The sequence below is a fragment of the Vulpes vulpes genome, chromosome 7, assembly GCF_048418805.1.
Source record: "Vulpes vulpes isolate BD-2025 chromosome 7, VulVul3, whole genome shotgun sequence".
In the NCBI taxonomy this organism is placed as follows: Eukaryota; Metazoa; Chordata; class Mammalia; order Carnivora; family Canidae; genus Vulpes; species Vulpes vulpes.
Window position 1 is genome coordinate 88,370,025 of NC_132786.1, and position 19,466 is coordinate 88,389,490.

Sequence of the window (19,466 nt, forward strand, 5' to 3'; positions counted from 1 at the left end):
TTGAAGGATCCTTGATAGATTCAAGTTCTGTTTTATAAATAGTACCAAACCGTGTTCTTAAATTAGCATCTGAAATTAAATTAGGCATCCAATAAATAATTTACTGAATAAAGTATACTTTTAAAATATGTTAAATCATGTCTCCTTAAGGTTTGTTAAGACTGGTTTATTTTCTATTAAAAAATTGATACCGCTAGTATAATTTGGTATGATTTATACCGCTATTATAAATTTTAGAAAAATTTCTTTCAAACAAATACTATGCTTTTTCCAAAGGAAATTCTGAAAAATAACATTTCCTTCATGTTGTTATGTCTTTCCCCTGAGGAAGAGATTTGCAGTTTTTGTATAGTTCTTCCGAGAAATTCTCTCTCCAGAGGGTGGTGAGCCAACACCTAGTGTTCCCACATAGCACGCATCCTCTTCCACTCTGGACTTCCTCCCACCAAATTCAGCTCCTTTCCTGAGAGGGTTTGCATGAACTTGTAGGGTATTTGTTCCCTGGGATGTTTCTCAGGTATCTTTCTTTCCAGATTCTCGTTTCCTACCTCTTATGGTCTTTTTTTTTTTTTTTTAAGATTTATTCATTTATTTATGATAGAGAGAGAGAGAGAGAGAGAGAGAAAGAGAGAGAGAGATAGAGAGAGGCAGAGAGAGAAGCAGGCTCCATGCCGGCAGCCCGACGCGAGACTCGATCCCGGGACTCGAGGATTGTGCTCTGGGCCAAAGGCAGCCACCAAACCACCGAGCCACCCAGGGATCCCCCCTCTTATGGTCTCTATCTTAGTCCAGTCAGATGGGGTTCCCCTAGCACTGGCAAATGCACTATATGTCTTGAAACATGGAGGATGGATCCTTGGATTTAAGAGTGATCCTGAATTTTTTTTTTGGCTCTCTCAGAGTTCATGCCATGCCTCTTTCCCCATACTTTTAGAAGTATAAATGGGCAGGTCTCTGCCTCTTCAGCCCTTCTCTTTGGGATCTGGTCTCTCACAGAAAGGACACTCAAGGGTTTCACCCATCTGGCCCTCTTCCATTTCTAGGCCTTAATCTCTGGGAGAGCAGATTAAGAGTTTTCTTGTGGCTAAACATTACCTTAGAATATCCCATCTTTTCCACAGTCAAGTTCTGGCAGGCCAGAATATGCAGTGCTGGCAAATTCCCTTTCCCTTTTGGCAGTTTTTCTGAATCTGCGTCATATGTTCTGGGACAGGGGCAATAACTCGGGTGGTCAGAGTTGTTTTCTCTCTGCCCAGATCCCCTACACCTGAGGCAAAATAGTGAGGCATTGTTTGACCAGGGCTGGTGGTTTTTCTGGAGAACTTTCTCATGGGTATAAATGGGAGTGCCTTGCACACGACTGCTTATCTGGCCCTTCTTGCCACATCAGGTATTTGTGGCTTCCAGGTCAGAACTGACTGCATCAGTCCCAACGTCTGTTCCTTGAAAGCTGCCGGTGCTGCTGACCCCTCTTACCTTCTGGAATAGCCTCACTAACTGAACCTCAGTGATGCCGCTGGTCTGCTGCTTTAGGCCCTTTCATAAGAAACTCTTCTCTCAGAAATTTGCTTCAACAAAGCCTGGTTTTCCAAACTGTGTTCTGTATTCCTCTTTAGTCTTCACATATATACAGAGAACTTGGCTGTTTTCTGTTGTTTCATGATTAGAAATCAACATTATTCTTTTTGTAACCAAATAGCCATCCAAAGGATTGTGAATTTATGTCCAGACATCTTTGAGAGCACATGCGACTTTTAATGCTGGCCCTCAAAAACTCTTTATATACGTCTTCTTCACCTCTCTGGCTCTGTGGCTTGCCGCTTTGCAGCATCTCAGGGGTGAGCTTTAATCACAGCTGAAAACGCTCCAGCTATTGCTTTTTCTAAAATCTCCAAGTGTCTGGAAGCTCGAAACATGTAGGTGCTTCACTTATAATGAGCTAGACCAACGGGGCCCAGTTTCTGGGGTAGTTTGCCTCAGCAGGTGAAGCTTATTTGCTGTGGACCTTTTTCTCTTCTAGAAAAGGCTCTGGATTAAAAAGTGGTCTTTAGCTGAGTCTCAGAAGTCACAGAAACTTTCATATTTGTTAACTCATGAGGAAACTTCCAGCACTTTATTACTCTAATCTGCTTTCATGTTCTAGCTGTGCCATCCGATCTGCCTAAGTTCTTCCCCAAAGCTGATATGCTGTACTCTAAGGGCATTTTCCCAGGACCATGGGGGACTCAGTTGGGTAGGTTCTGTTCCTTCGCTGTACCTCACCTGCAACATTGGTGTCCCTGGCAGTCATGGGGAGGCGTCACGACCCTTGTAGTTCCAGGACAGCGGTGTGTTTTGAAATGCAGCTGGTGATACGCCCGCTTTCAAATGTTCCAAGTCAGATGAGTCCCCCACATGTCTGTTCGGCTCTCTCATCCTTCAGCTGCCACGAGTGTCCATGCTTGTCTGTGGTTGGCCCTATTTCCATCCAGGTACAAAGCTCTACCCCTTCACCACTTGGCATGAAAAATGCCTGCGTCTCCCTACCATTCTGTGAGCTTAGTCACTCTCTTGAAGTTGTGATAGCAGTCAGCCTCAGCATTGGCTCTCTCTTCCTGTGTCGTCTTTCTCTTTTCATCCATCACAACACCTCCCTTCTTCCTCAGGAACACCTCAGAGGCACTGCAGTGAGGTGCGGGTAAGAATCCTGACTCGAGCCAGACACGTTGGCTCTGTATCGTGGCTCTACAGCTCGCCAGAGCCTCCATGAGAGGGGAGGCTGAACTTCTCCCCCTCCTCCTCAGGCCTCTGCGTAGGCCTGAGAAGCACATACACATAGGTCGTGTTAACAGCATAGAATGTACAGGTTTTTACAGGTACATGGGAGCCCCCCTAGGGAAATGAAGACCCAAACAAGTGGCCAAACCTGTGTGCTTATATATGAGGTTGAACAAAGAGACCATTGTGGAAAAGAGAAGTGTGTGGGGGAGACTAATGGAAGATAAGAGTTATTGTGACAGGGTCTGTTTGTATGAAGTTCTCTTGGCCTCGACTCTCCCCCTCCAGTGATAGGAATGTTTCTTCCCTCCTGGCATCTTCTATAGGGGGTTTTATCTCCTGCTTTCAGGAAGGAAGTGGGGTCAGAATGCCCTTCTTGCACCTACTGTTTTTCAAGTGCCTTGAGCTCAGAATAATCCTGATGCCAAGGTGGCATGTTTTGGGGTGGTAAGTTTGCCACCCCTCACCATTTTGAGCAAGTTATATAACCTCCAGGGGTGGCAGGGCATTTAGAAAATGAGCATGATAATAATGCCAGCCCATAGAGTTACTGAGAAGATTAAGTGGGTTAACATGAGTAAGGTGCTTAGAACAACCCTGTCAGTGAAATGGTAATATTATGTCCACTTATAGGTGAGGACTTAACTTTTCTGAGTTCCTCCAGCTAGCATATAGCTGATCTGGAATTACAGTCCAAGCAATCTGACTTTGGAACCTAATCCTCTTAACCACTAAGCTACCCATTTTTTTAAATGTCATAATATTTTAAATTTTAAGACATCAAAGACATTTTAAGCTCTTTAAAACATTTTGACATTGTGTTCCTTATTGTTTTAAAGAGTAAGTATTGTGGTTCTTTGTTTTTATTTTTTAAATAAAAGAGTTGGTTGTTCATAAAGTTGGGCTTTAATTTTGGCTACCTCAAACTTTTCAGTATGTAATATTTTAAATATTTTTAAGTATTGCAGACAACTATAATCTCCTTAATGAGGTTGAGGTTGGAAGATGGTATACATATTTAGTAAAAAAATGCACTGACAGGGACTTAATTGATTTGACTAGTAAAAGTCAGGACAGATTATTAGGAATATAGTAGGCTGTCTTTAAAAATAGAATGGTAACCTCTTTTTTTAAAGCTGATTTGTTCTGCTAAGTTGTTCTATTTTATCATGTGATTGCATACTGACAAATGTAATACCTACTTTAGTCTCAGCGCATACTGTGTAAAATATTTTGGAAAATGCCAAATAGGTCAAATGGTAGATATGAAATGCCCTTATTAACATGCCCCATACTTGCACACATATATTTTGGTTATCATATATCCACATAACTTTCTTTGTCCTCGCATACAATAGATACATTGCTGGAAAATAAATGTGTATGGTGGACTTTGTGTATTTTGGAAGTGATACAACTAAGTAAAGATTTAGAAACACAATTATATTTATGGCAACAACTGCCTCTTAGTACAGATTCTACAGAATTTGTTAGATTATCTTTGTATGTGGTCTTTATAACCTGTTGCTAAAATTATGTTGTTAAAGGTATAAAAATTATCTCTCTTCCTACTTGAGAGTAACTTTTATCCTAGGCAGGCCTTCCTGCTTAACACAAATTGGCTTTAGGTCACAAAGATTAGATGGCATCACTGAGTTGCTAAAGTCAACACCCTGTGACTTGAAATTGAGGATCCAGGCAAAGCTGAGGCATTTTGTTGATAATAGGAATATCTGGGCTGTTCCTATACAATTAGCTCACTTTTAGACAGAAAGCTTTTTCCCTGTTAAGGTTCCTAAAGCTTTAGCCTTTGTGAAATGTCGAGTGTGCTGAGTAAGAATAAGGGGGAAAAAAAGCCTCATAGAAAAACATCCTTTCCCTTGTAACCAGTTCCTATTCACATAGGAAGGTAATAGCTATTCCTTCATTCAGTAATGATGTTGAAGTAATCCTCCAGGGTACTCATTTTACACAAAAACAAATTGCAGTTTTCATTTGCATCACTGGGTGGCGATTTTTCTTAGTTTTATACTACTGTTTAAAACCCCAGCAAGCGTGGTACTATTTGTAATTACCAGGGTTTTCTCGTGTTATGACATGTTTAATTGTACTTTTAAGACGTTATCTTTAAGTTGATTACAAATTTACTACTGTACTGTGCAACCTCATAGTTATTTTAAATTAAGGAAAAGGGTATCTGTTGCCTAGATGTTGGCATATAATTCCTTCCAAAACTAAGACAACGGCATGAATTAGCTTATTATGTTATGGCAAAAAGAAGGAAAAATAACAGCAACACCCCCCCCCCCCCCAATATAAGATGAAAAAGAATAATTTAGATTACAGATGTTATGTTTGCTGACATTGCTGACCAGATACTGAGTAGGACTTTGGAGCAGGTGGAGAGAAATCGGGCAAGGACAGCCCCTGAGATGGAAGGGCAGAGGTTTTGGTACAACTATCATTTATCATGGTTTTCAGAATATTCAGGTGCTTCTGAAAGTGGGGGGCATGAGGACCCATAGTTTCCATCAGGCTAATTATTTTGTAAAACTGAATCGAGACACACAATTTAGCACTTCAGCAGCTTGGATTTCATCTTTTAAGGGTCGATAGTGAAATATGTTACTTAGTCTCACCTTCTGTGTTCTGGTTGAAATGATAAATCAGATTTTGAAACGTAATGGGTTATTTTGAAGGTTGACTCCTATGGAATTCCTCTTCCTCAGAATCATTCAAACCGTGTATACACACTAAAGTTAAACTATTCCATCTTTTTCTAAAGATTTTATTTATTTATTCATGAGAGACAGAGAAGCAGAGACATAGGCAGAGGGAGAAGCAGGCTCACTTAGTCTACTTCAGTCTCAGTGCATACTGTGTAAATATTTTACACAGGACCCTGGGATCACACCCTGAGCTGAAAACAGATGCTCAACCACTGAGTACCCAGGCATTCCAAACTATCCCATTTTTATATGGAATTTTTGGATAATCTTTCTGTGCTCCTTCTTTTATTTAAAAGTGGAAATGTAACTATATACAGTAAAAATATATATTCCATGGGATGTGGGACAATAAGTCACTTTGAATCTTTCTAGGACTGAAGGCTTTAATTAAAACAACAAAGACAAAATTGAAACAGATTTTTAGCATGTGCTTCCTATTTTTATTCCCTGTTCTTACAACAGAAGTATACCAAATCACTTATAAAAATTGAGTGTGGATTAAAAAAAACAACTGACCCTATTAATATTTCTTTACCCATGTATTGTGATACCCCAAAAAACTCAAATTATGGCTACTTTACTTGGCAATCTTTGTATTTTTACTCTGACCTTCCAATTCTAAAACAAGTTTCAACTAACTTCATTATGCACTTGTGTATTTCCCCATTAAGAAACGTGGAGTTTGATGTCTAATGGATAGAAATAACAGAACTTTCATGTTCATTGGTTCCTAATTCTGGTTCACCCTGTTCACCTACTGACACTTTGGAGTTAGAAGTGTTCAGGCAAGGCTGTCCTGGGTAAGGTGTACCCCCGTCTCAGCTCTTTGCATGGGTTAGAAGGAACATCATGGGGCAAAGAAGAGGTGTGGACCATACTGAGAAGCAGAACTGAGCCCTCTGTTTCATACAATTAATTGTGAGAAAGTCATTCATTTGTACTGGGGCTCAGTATGTCAATCAGATGATCTGTTTCTCTGCCTCCTTGATTTGAACCCTACTGTGCATTAGGGAGCACTTTGAAAAGATAATGGTGCTGGGGCCTCCAGAATCCCTGCATTCTGGTTAGACAGGCCTGGGGTTTGGCCCAGACAGGAGTTTTTTTTTTTTTTTTTTCAGCATTGCCAGACACTACTAGTGTGCACGTAGGGCCGAGAACCACTGATACTCATTCTCTGTAATTTAGTGCTCTTACACCATCAAACACTTTGAAAAGGACCTCATAAAAATACAGGCTTACAGTTTCTCTTCCACTGTAGTTTGAACCATAAACAAACAAAAAGCAAATCAAACCACAACACTTCTTGGTTAAGCACACTTCCTTTCAAACATGAAATAGGTAAAGAAGCAGAAAGCTTCAAGTTTCTTAAAGTCATATATTTGGAATCTAAAAAATTTTTTTTAAACCAGTGGAGCAATTGAGAAGCATTTTATTAACCTAATTATACAGATGTGAATTCCACGTGGCCTATAACTCTTTTGGTCTTTAGCCATAGCACATCTATTTGACAGATTAACACCTGTAATCTCTTTAGAACAACTCCAAGGAACTTTTTCTTTGAACTGAAGCCTTCAGGCAGCCATATTTGTAGTATAGCCATTTGGGGGTCATTTCTGGTTTCCCCTGGTGCTGTTTCCCTGAGGGTACTTATTTAGTATGATGCTAGTAGGGAAACAGCTTAAGCACGCACACCGTATTCCATAAATGAGTTTCCTCTGGCATTTCCTTAGAGGCTTTCAGCATGCTTATATCTTCCACATTTAAGACTGTTTAACTGAAAAATTGTGATAGTAGCTTTTATATTTGTTTTTTTTTTTAAATTTTTATTTATTTATGATAGTCACAGAGAGACAGAGAGAGAGGCAGAGACATAGGCAGAGGGAGAAACAGGCTCCATGCACCGGGAGCCTGATGTGGGATTCGATCCCGGGTCTCCAGGATCACGCCCTGGGCTAAAGGCAAGCGCCAAACCACTGCGCCACCCAGGGATCCCAGCTTTTATATTTGAACTTAAAAGTTTATCTTTCATTCTGTTGAGGAAATAATGAGAATGAGAATCACAGTAAAATGCACACTATGAACATTATACTTTGTACTGGTAATTCAGATAGGGTTGGAAGACCTGAGTGTTTGTTTTCTGGTAATCTTCATAATATGACAGTATTATTTCATATTTTAGTGGTTGTCTTACTCAACATCTATTTTTTTTCCTTTGAACACAACCAAAGCATGTTAAAAGGGAAGGATTATTGCTAAGGGTAAAACATTGATCCACATAAATGTGAATTTCCGAAAAATGTATCTTCTTCCTTTGTTATATCCTGATAGAATTATGGTGTTACCTCAGAATAGTGTTATGTAATAAACTAAGCCAGAAGGAAAACATCTTATATTTGTGTGATGGAGTCCTCTTATAGTAGTGATCATTAATTGAATACTCTTGAGCACTTCCTCTGTCACGGATGCTTTGCTCCTTATTAAGAATGCTGCAGATTCCTAGGCCTACCCATACCCAGTGAAACAGAATCTTTGGAGCTAGCCTAAGAATCAGCATTTTAAAAAAGCAATGCATGTGACTTTTCTATGACAAAAGAGACAAGAATATACTATGGGGAAAAGACAAGTCTCTTCAGTATATGGTGCTAGGAAAACTGGACAGCAACATGCAAAAGAACAAAAGTGGACAACTTCCTAACACCATACACAAAAGTAAACTCAAAATAAATTAAATATCTAAATGTGAGACCTGAAACTACAAAACTCCTAGAAGAGAACACAGGAAGTAATTTCTCTGACATCAGCTGTAGCAGCTTTTTTCTAGATACGTCTTTCTTAGGCAGGGGAAACAAAGCAATAATAAACTTAGGACTATACCAACTAAAAAGTTTTGGACAGCAAAGGAAACTCTCAACAAAACAAAAAGGTAATCTACTGAATGGGAGAAGATGTTTCCAAATGATATATTTGAAAAGGCGCTAATATTCAAAATATACAAAGAACTTATATAACCCAACACCAAAAAAATCAATCCAATTGAAAAATGGGCAGAGGACCTGAATAGACATTTTTTTCAAAGAAGCCATACAGGTGGCCATCAGACACATGAAAAGATGCTCCTACTAATAAGGGAAATGCAAATCAAATCCACAATGACATATCACTTTACACCTGTCAGAATGGCTGAGATCAAAAAGACAAGAAATAACAAGTGTTGGCGAGGATGTAGAGGAAAAGGAACCCTTGTGCACTGTTGGTGGGAATGCAAACTGGTGCAGCCACTGTGGAAAACAGTGTGGAGGTTCCTCAAAAAATTAAAAATAGAATGTGACCATATCCAAAGAATAGGAAAACACGAATTCAAAGGGATATATGCACCTCTAGCTTTATTGCAGCATTTTTTACGTAGCCAAATTATGGAAGCAGCTCATGTCCATTGATAAAATGTGGGGTACACACACACACAATGTGTGTAAAATGAAAACTTGCCATTTGCAACATATGAATGGATCAGGAGGATATAATGCTAAGTGAAATAAGTCAGAGAAAGACAAATACCATTTGATCTCACTCGTATGTGAAATTAAGAAACAAAGCAAACAAGGGGTATCTGGGTGCCTCAGTTGGTTAAGCATCTGCCTTTGGCTTGGGTCATGATATCAGGGTCCTGGGATCAAGCCCGAGTCAGGTTCCCTGCTCAGTGGGGAGCCTACTTCTCCCTCTCCCTCTCCCTCTGCTCCTTCTCCCCCACTCCTGTTCTCTCTTTGTCTCTCAAATTTTTAAAATCTTTTTTTTTTTTTTTAAATACAAATGAACAAAGAAAAAAACAAACCAAAATTCAGACTCTTAACTATAGAGAAGCAAACTGATGGTTATCAGAGGGAAGGTGGGTAGGGGATGGATGAAAAAGGTACAGGGGTTTAAGAGTACATTTATCTTAATGGTCAGTAAGTAATACATGGAATTGTTGAATCTCTATTGCACACCTGATACCGATATAATGATGTATGTCAACTATGTTGAAATTAAAAAAAAAAAGAATTTCTGCTATACTATGGTTATCAGTTAAAGTATAAACTGATATCCTACAATTGGTATTTTTTTTAAGATACTATTTTTTTTAATTCATGAGAGACACACAGAGAGAGGCAGAGACACAGGCAGAGGGAGAAGTAAGCTCCCTGCGGAGAGCCTGATGCGGAACTCAATTCCAGGACCCTGAGATCACACCCTGAGTCAAAGGTAGACATTCAACCACTGAGCCACCCAGGCATCTCCTAAAATTGATATTTTCATTAAAAAGTCATACTTTTATGATTATATATGCATATATTTTCTTTATACATACACACATATATACATTAGTCATTTTTAATGAGAAGTATTATGTATACTAAAGCCTTACATTACAGTATAAATGACTTAAAGGAGCCATTGTTCTGAAATTTTTTAGTATTCTAACTCAAATAGCTCAGTTCTAAAATTATGTAATAATTTATTTTTATTTCTGGCATCTATTATTTCCTGGTATGCAAGGTGAAAATATGCTTGGCAGCACCAAAGGAAAACGAACTCTTAAAATAGTTTGTTGATGGATTGGTTGAAAGAGTTGATAACTATGATAATCATCCATTGTCCCTGTTGGTCTCCCTATGTTAGGAGTTCTTAGCCATGATGACTTTGGGGGGCTGAGTGGAATAGTTTGGCCTCCTGAAATTATAGGCAAAATTTTGTATTTGCATTTTTCTGAGAGGAAGGGTCTTTGCATTTCATCAGAATCTCAAGGGTCTGTAACCCTAAGAAGGTTAAAGAATCACTTTCCTAGATGTTACTATATATACGAATGTTTACCAGCCCCTTGGACTGTGTGAGCTTAGGGTATTTTTATTTTAATGTCAGAGGTAGCATAGTCCTCATCAGAGGTGTGTCACATCTCATTGGCCACCTTTACTACTTTGGCTTCAGAAAATAGAATGAGCAGCTAAAAGAAAATTAGAGAATAATTACTATAATACAAGATAACACAGCAGATGGGATATCTGTAAGGAGGTTACAGCCTAAGTGGCAAGACCTACAAAGATAAAAATTAAGCAACATTGCAAAACAATACAAACATCAAGTATTTATATCATTATGTACAGCTCATTAGTGTGTTGGTGTTTCTCTGTCTTGTCAGTCTGGTATGAGTATGTGTATACTTTTCCAGTGATGCATTCGGGACATGATATTGCAATTAGTTTTTTTGCTAGAAAAACTAAAAGCAGGCAAATGATAATAGAAATGTACAGATCCCAAACTGTGTGACTGGAGAACTCTTTTACTTGTTATAGTAAACATATAATTAGTAATGAGTAATGACAGTTTACTCTTGATTTGCTTTTATATGGATCTGTCACCATTCTAACCAGGATGGTTTCTGCTCCCAGGCTTAGAGGCCGACATGTTCTTGGAGAGGATTTCTCACCGGTTTCACTTTGGATCCTGGTCAGTCTGCAGATCTCACATGAAATTCTGTCTCTAGGTCTCTATGATTTCTAGATAGCTCTCTCTTTGATCTTATAGTATACATTTTCTCCTAGCATTTGTTTGCTTCTTAATCACATAGTATCTTGTAGTAGCTCCTCTACCACCGTTCTATAATGTTATTTAAGCTTTTATTTTTATATGTTTTACTACTTGGATCATAACTTCCTTCTAGGCATCTTGTCCGCTGTGCGTCTTACCTAATACTTCAATGAGTTCCATAAAGCAGATCCTAAATCTACATATTGTCAACAGATTTTGGAATGACTTTGAGATCATTTAGTATTTGGTTAGAAAACTTTTTTTTTTTTGTAAAATCTTCTATGAAGGTGTTTTTTTTTAGTGGAAGTGGATCATTGTTGAACTTATGTCACCTATCACCTGGACTTAAGTTACACTAATATTAATGCAAACCAAAATAAGTACTTAGAGCAGGTTTGCCTATTCCATATTCATTCCTTCTTCCACACTTCTGAGTATTCACTTTGTCTTCATGACCATGTGTTTCAGGAGCGACTGGCTTTATTATCAGCCCTGGGAGCTCAGTTCTAATTTGTCTAAGCCAGTCACCATGACGCAATCCACCTTGCAAGCAGTTAGTTTCCGAATGGACCCATTTTTGCCTGATTGGATGTGAAGGAAGGTCAGCTAAGGGGCTCAGAGGCAGACACTGGAGAATTGGCCCCTCTTCCCCTGGCAGCTATTTTATCTGGATGAGATGCCTGATGAGGTTGCATACACCACTGCCACCTTTGCTGAGCGGAGGTAGCTCAAGACAGAGAAGATAACATGTTGAAGATGGCAGAATAAAATGAGAAAGCAATTTGGTTCACGATGACATTGTTGAACCGATCTATTTACAAGCCTGGCATCTGTCAACCTCTGGACCTCTTCCTAGGTGAGAGAGTAAATTCCCTCATTAAAGTATAAGCCACTTTGAGATAGGCTTCTGTTACTTGCAGCTGAGAATGTCTGGACTGATGTTTGACAGGTATACTTATAATGTCCAGACTCCTTTACCCAGGAGGGTAAATATAGAATACACACACACACACACACACACACACACGTATTTATATTTGTGTGTGTATCTTCATTTGATGTGTATATAAGAAAAGTTTGTATTTATGCCCTCCAAAGCTTAATTTTTAGCAAAACAATGTATGGAAATAGTCTTGAGTTTCACTGCAGATGAAATGAATAGGTTGTCAGAGTCATGTGTAAACATTTGGAAAGATACAGCTCATGGCATCAGAAAGGATGTGCATCCTGGATGTTGCTGATACCTGGGGAGGCTCTGTTACTGTTACAAAGCCACTGATTGATGAACAATCATTTTAACTATTTGGTGATCAGGAAACAAGTATAGCATAACTTACATAAGAGTTTGTTACCTCTCTGTAGGTATTTTGCTGTATTTTAGTTCTATTTTAGAGGATTGGGTGGTAAATTTAGATTGATATACAACATAGTTTAATTTTTCCAATCGAAACGAAAGGGAAATAGGATTCCTGATGCATTTTCCTACAAGTCGAGTTTTCAGGAATGGATTACTTATGCTAGGCAGGAGATTCCTGTGCGAATCCAGACCAGCTATTTTATAAAGTCAGCAATCCTGCTAACGATAACAGTCTTAAACTTAATATAGTCTTAGAGCAACTCACCTATATGACTCACATATCTTTATGTGTTATATATTTAGAAATGTACCATTTCCAAAAATGCTGAAGGCAATAAGTGAAATAGTAATCCTTTTTTTAAACATGGAAATTTGGGAGGAAAATTAAAATGTATATGTTTCTTTTTATCATCTCAAATTCATAGTTCCAAAGGCACTATTTAAAGTTTAAAACCAATTATATATTATATTTTTACTTGAATTGCATGTCAATCATGCTCAGTGTGTCAAATTTTAAAGAGGAGTTTTTAAGAGCAATGAAAAAAGTTCATTAATCTTACTTTTAAATGTTTGCATTATTTTATTATAAATTGAGCTACAATTTATTACATTTCTCCCATTGAAGGATGGGAATGATGCAGCATATAATTACTAGGTGTTGAAAGAGATTTTAGGGATAATCCTGAACAACCTCCTATATAAATCTTTCTGCTTGAGAGTTATATATTCAAAATACTTTATGTAAGTTCTTTTGTTTGCTAAAGAGAGAAAGGAGGGTAAATATAGTATAGAAGCTACCTCATATAAAATACCATATTACAGTATGAACCAATTATAGTCAAAGCATTCCCTTCACCGTGAGATATAAATGCCTTTCCAGCCTGTGGGCATCTTTTTATTGCTAACAGTGGTTTAAATTTACCACCACAAAAATTCAATTATGATTTCTACCTGTTACAAAAATATGCTAATGAATCCAGATATATTTTAATATTCTGAGTTCAGATGTACTTAAATGTTTTCCATTCCCTAAAAGAGTGCATTTTCTTTCAGCTCCTTTAGGTCCCCAAGGTTACAGGACTTTGAAGCATGTAGAGCTCAGCGTGGTACAAAGCTGTGTTTCTCGGGTTGTGTTCCTTGGGCACCTTCCTGGAATACAGGAGAAGTGTAACACTGACAAAATTGCATCATGGTGCTCTATGGGAAAAAAAATAAGCTGATGGAATTTCACATTTCTATTCTGAAATTTTCCTTACATTCTAGAGAGAACCACCATTGATTTTATAAGCAGGTACTAGGCAGTTAACATATATGAGTGGGAACAAAGGAATAATTTGGAAACAATCATATTTAATTCCTTGGCTGCTTTGTTCTTTGAGCATTTGTAGTCATAGTCACGGTTTTCTACTTTATTTAATAACCTACGAAATAAAATAAATTGAACATTAACAGCAATTTAAACTTAGAAGAAGTAAACATTAAAATTTTGTCTAAAATTATAGTTTGTATGATAGAATTTAAAATATCAGTATTTCACAATGTTCTGCAGAGAACATTTTGACCTTCAGACACTTCATGACATTAACTATGGGGAGAGAGCACATTTTGAAGAAAATGAAAGCTCTGCTGCTTATTTCTTTTCTAATCTTACACAGTTCAGATCACTTTACTGGGACACAGATTCCTCATCTAGTGAATGAAAGAGGAAATAAGATTTTTATCTCCAATGTTTTTGTTTGTTTTTAATAGCCTAACATTCCAGTAATACTTTTTCTGTGCTATATATTTAAAGAACTGTGACAAATCCCTCAATTTATTCTAATCTCTGTCGGAATAAATTGATGGTACTAAAGTGTGTTCTGATACTTTGAGCTTTTCTTCAAGAGGGCAAGAAATCAGTGCACCTGTGAAACAAAAGTCAGTATGAAGATTTTTGTTGTTGTTGTTAAATTTTTAGCTAGCTAGTAGATGCAAGTTAACCTGACAAATCTTTTATTTAAATACTTATGAACACAGAGGAAAAAGTTTTATAATTATTACCAAAATTTAAAGGTGACAGGCAGCTTAGCATTATACTCTAGCTCTATCCATATCATTGCAAATGGCAAGATTTCATTCTTCTTCGTGGCTGAATAATACTCTGTTATATAACATGAAACTTTTTCTTATATATATTTTATGTGATTAAAAATTTCTGTAAGGAAGAATGTTTATTTACCAATGGACCTTATGAATTGAGGTGATTTAATTTTTCTTTTTATTATATTTACAAATTTGACTAGTCATATTTACTGTAATGAACGTGTTATACTTATAAAAACCCAAAGACAAAAGGATCCTCAAAGAGATAGGTCTCTGAATTTAGTTCTCTCATAGAGTAGGTAGTTCTCCCAAAAATACAAGTGCATTTACTCTACTACTGAAATTGCATTGGGCATCCGGTATCCATGTTATAGTTCAGTTAATTGAATGTCTAGTGAGTAAATATAAGTACTTAGCTTCTCTTAAAATATTTCTATTAATAATTATATATATAATTTTGGTAGATTTAGGCCAGGGTATAATAATATAAGAGCATCTCCTCCTAAACTTTTCACTAATTTGCAATAACTTAATAATTTTTAAATTAATTTTAAGAGGAAATTATATCTTGGGGAAAGAAGTTAATCAACTTTTTATTTGAGTTTCTCTCTCACGTTTTCCTGGATGTTGACGATCCTCTTACACATGAAGGTATCCCTAAATACCTTCATGTGTATCAGGAACTTCTAGTGTATTAGGAGGCATCCTTTAAGCATGAAGGTCAATTTTAAGGTGACATTTCATTGCATTTAAAAAATTGCTTATGTAAACTATCATTTTCAGTGGATTGCATAAACTTGTACCCTATCTACTTTATTAAAGTCTACTCAGCAACTTTAATGACATGCATGTGAAGTTTTATGTTCCTTTTCTTCAATTATTTTTGCATGATTATTTCTCTGGAATTTTGAGTTTAAACTTTTAAACTTATACTGTGAAGATATATAATAATTTCTCCTCTGCAGTGGTTTTTTTTGTATTGATTGTTTAGTTAATAAAGTTAAAATCACATGTTATTTTTGCATGTCAGTTATTTTTAAAAGGTCTCCCTGAAAAAGAAGATACAATCTCTCTCTTTTTTTTTTTTTAAATTGCCTTTATTGTCAGTTGATCTGGAATGTCTGTTGATTATGTCTTGGCTGAAGGCTGAGTTTTTATTTAATTTATTTAATTGAGGCACTAGGCATTTATAGCAAATATATCAGAAACTTTTATTTTATTTATTATTTTAGAGAGAGAGGGGAGCAAGAAGTAGAGGGAAAGAGCCTCTGGCTAACTCCCCGCTGAGTGCAGAGCCCAACTCAGGTCTGGATATTATGACCCTGAGATCATGACCTGAGTGGAAACCAAGAGCTGTACACTTAACTGACTGAGCCACCCAGGCACCCCAGAAACTTTAATTTTAAAAGAAATTAAACCTTTGCTTTTTTTCCACACCCACAAAAGAGCACTATGAAGTAGCTGGAAGTTTATCTCTGAATGACATGTGATTCAGGAATGAAGAAGGAATTTAGCATATTTTCCAGGTAGAGGAAAGCACCGTTGCTCCCAAGCAGGCCAGGATACAGTAGTCTGTTTACTTGTCATCAATATTTCCCCCACCACAGCCTATCTTGGACAGAATTTTCAAGCCCAGCCAACTCTAGGATTGATTCATAGCAAAGAAGGGATATGTTCCATTAGTTAAGAAAGGATGTGGAGAGAGAAAAAAATATGCTAACTTTGTCCCTTCATCTTTTTCTAGACCAAATAAGTTGATTTTTATTTTGATTCTGCCCATTTAATTTTTGTTACATGCTTCTCAACCGTGCTCTTTCCTCGTTACTTTTAGGCATAGAACTTCCTAATAGTTAGCCTCAGCAAGAACACTCAGGCTTTTCATGTTCTTTGGCATTAGGAGGTGTAACACATTGAATTTCTTTCTTTTTTTTTTTAAGATTTTATTTATTTATTCATAGACAGAGAGAGAGAGAGAGAGGCAGAGACACAGGCAGAAGGAGAAGCAGGCTCCATGCAGGGACTCGATCCCGGGTCTCCAGGATCACACCCCAGGCTGCAGGCGGCGCCAAACCACTGCGCCACCGGGGCTGCCCTAACACATTGAATTTCTGGCAGTGGAATTCTACAGACTCTGACCCCTTGCCCCATGGGCCTGAATAAAGAAACCTTGCTTCTGAGCATGTACATCTTGACAGGGACCTTCAATTCTTAGTTCTTAGTAGACCCAGTGTCTTTTATATCTACATATGTTGGGAATGATCAGTCAGGTATCACCTATAGCTTCTTTATTTTTCCACATCTGTCTTCTCACATGGTCATAAACATTGCTTATAAATTAAGTAGCATTATTCATACTACATTTCATGCAGTCACAGTTGGATTTAGTAAATCAAGAGTGTGGAAGAGAGATGGATCGTCAACCTTTCTATGAGTTCTTTTAACCTATTGTATCTCCATGTATTCCTGATAAAATTGTTATCATTGTGATTGGTTTTCTGCTAGAGTTCATATGAAACTCTTTTAGAGTTGAAATTGTTAAGAATAATTAGGTTAGGGATGCCTGGGTGGCTTAGCAGTTTGAGTGTCTGCCTTCAGCTCAGGGCGTGATCCTGGAGTCCCAGGATCAAGTGCCACATCAGGCTCCTCACAAGGGAGCCTGCATCTCCCTCTGCCTATGTCTCTGCCTCTCTCTCTGTATCTCTCATGAATAAATAAAATCTTTAAAAATTAATAATAATTAGGTTAAAAAACCAAACAACCAAATATGATCTGATTTGTGAATTATTACAATAAAGATAATGTGGAAAATTAGTTTATTATTAGATGTTTCTTAGTATAAAATTATAATTTTTCTAGAAAAAATACTTCTTAGAAGACCTGAGGTTATTAGCCCCTGGAATTGGCCATGAGGCAAGATTTGAGAATAGAATAATTTGTGGTATGAATTTGGTAAGTAAAGATGTGGAAATTCAGATCCCATTTGATCATGGAGAAACATATTTTTCCCCAGCTATTAACTGATGTCAACTGCCTGAAATTTATCGATCTCAAAGCTCTTCCTCATTTGTTGCCAGTAACTCCCTCCTACAGAACAAATGACTCACAAGCTCAAGCTAAATAAAGTACTCTGTAAAGATTTTCTGCCTCTAGAACTGCTCAAAGTCAGCTTTGATTAGTGGGCACTGATCCTTGCCAACTAGTTCACCCTTAATAACTTCATGGGTTGGGCCTGTCAGGCTAGACTCAGATGTAGACTCTCCTGTTTTGTTTTGTTTTGTTTTGTTTTGTTTTGAAGACTGCCTTTTTTAGACATTCCATCTGAAATCTGTTCAGAACAGCATAAGACTGGTCACAGATTTATTGATTTTTCCTGGGCATTTGACTATGCAAAATGGAACCAGCAATGACCTAAACTTAGCATGCTCCATAAACATCGTTTCCTTATTCCACTTGTGTCTTACTGTCTTCCAAGCCAACTCTAGGAATGTTCTTGTGGTAGATCAGGTAATTTTCAGCAAGAGTAAATCAGATTGTTTTGAACTTCTTTCTGTTTTTTAAAAATCTTACTTTTTCACCCATTAAAATCTTGATGAGCACGTGCCTCCTCTCAGTGAACTGTGTACCTGATCCTTTGCTGGACTGAAGGGAGAGATTAAAATCTTCTACAACAGCACTGATTGTATAGATTTCTTTTCTTTTTTTTTTTTTTTTTTTTTTTTGGATAAGTACTTCACTATCTACTTCCTTGTCTAATTTTTATCTGGAAGAACTGCTTAATATTTATTGCTTTAACATCAGAATCACCATGTTTGCCAGACAAGTTGCAGTATTCAATTTGCTTATCTCTAAAAGACCTACGAATCAGATAACATCTATTTCATCTTAAAGGGTTTCCTTAAAGTTATCTGCTTAAAACATATATCTTATGTGTATCCTTCAGAGACTTTAAAAAATGGCAAATGTAAAATCCAACTTGAACACTTACTATGGCCTCTCCAAGGCAGTTCTGCTTGAACTTTTCTTCCAAAGTGCCCCAGTGATGAAGGAGCATTGACTATGAACCCCCTAAAGCTTTCAGTGCAGGCGCTTGACTTCAAGCATCCCCCTCTCCCCCACAGCTAGGGTTACCTTAAACTCATGTGAATTTTGCACCCAGTGTACAATATAGCTGTGACTGTTTTAACATAAAATGCTTTAACTTAGGTAACATCAAATAATAAATTAGACGCTAAAAGATTTGCAGTGTTTTTCCTTTATCATTGTGTATCTTCTCATGTGCTATATATAATTCCTGGGGATATTCATCCATCAGTTGGAGAGGAATCAGAGTTCATTGGTCTCTTAAATGACTCTGTTTAATGACCAGAAATGTTTTGTGGGGAAATTTTGATGTTCCTTCAGCCCACTTTGTAAAGGCTGTTAAATGGCCTTTTTCTTGAGGAGTTGCCGTTGCTTGGTGTGGATTCCTTATCAGTCTTCCCCTCTGCTCATTTCACTATCAGAACATACAGTTCTGCTTTTAATTAGAAATAGAGAATTTCTGTACTTCTAGTTCTATCCAGAAAATGTGTTATCTGGATCTTTTGGTTGTCAAGTTCTTATCAAAATCTCAGTAACAAGCAATATTAATAGCGGGCTGCATGAAAGATAAATAATTCATCCATTACTCAAAATAAGCCATATCCTTTTTTGGATATGGACTGTATGAGTATCTGTTGAAAAAATACCCATGTACCCATGGGCCCAATATTTCACCTATAAGTTCAGGAGACTCATAGAATCCTTGTAAACCATTCATGAATTTCCAGTAAGTTGATCATTTGTTCAATAAATATTTATTGAGTACCTACTCGAATACTTAATTGAGTGCACATGGGCTAGACACCATGCTGGTGAAAGGATTTTTATTTTTTGTGAATTGTTTAAGCTTCATCAAATCTTTTTTTTGTGTGTGTGTGAAGTTAATGAAGTAAGAGGTC

General features: G+C 37.3%; 1 protein-coding gene across 10 annotated transcripts in view; it reads left to right on the forward strand.

The window, feature by feature from the left end:
* The window catches only part of UMAD1 (UBAP1-MVB12-associated (UMA) domain containing 1), a 254,545-nt gene that overhangs the window by 33,147 nt on the left and 201,932 nt on the right, over positions 1-19,466 (forward strand). The window lies entirely within an intron of this gene.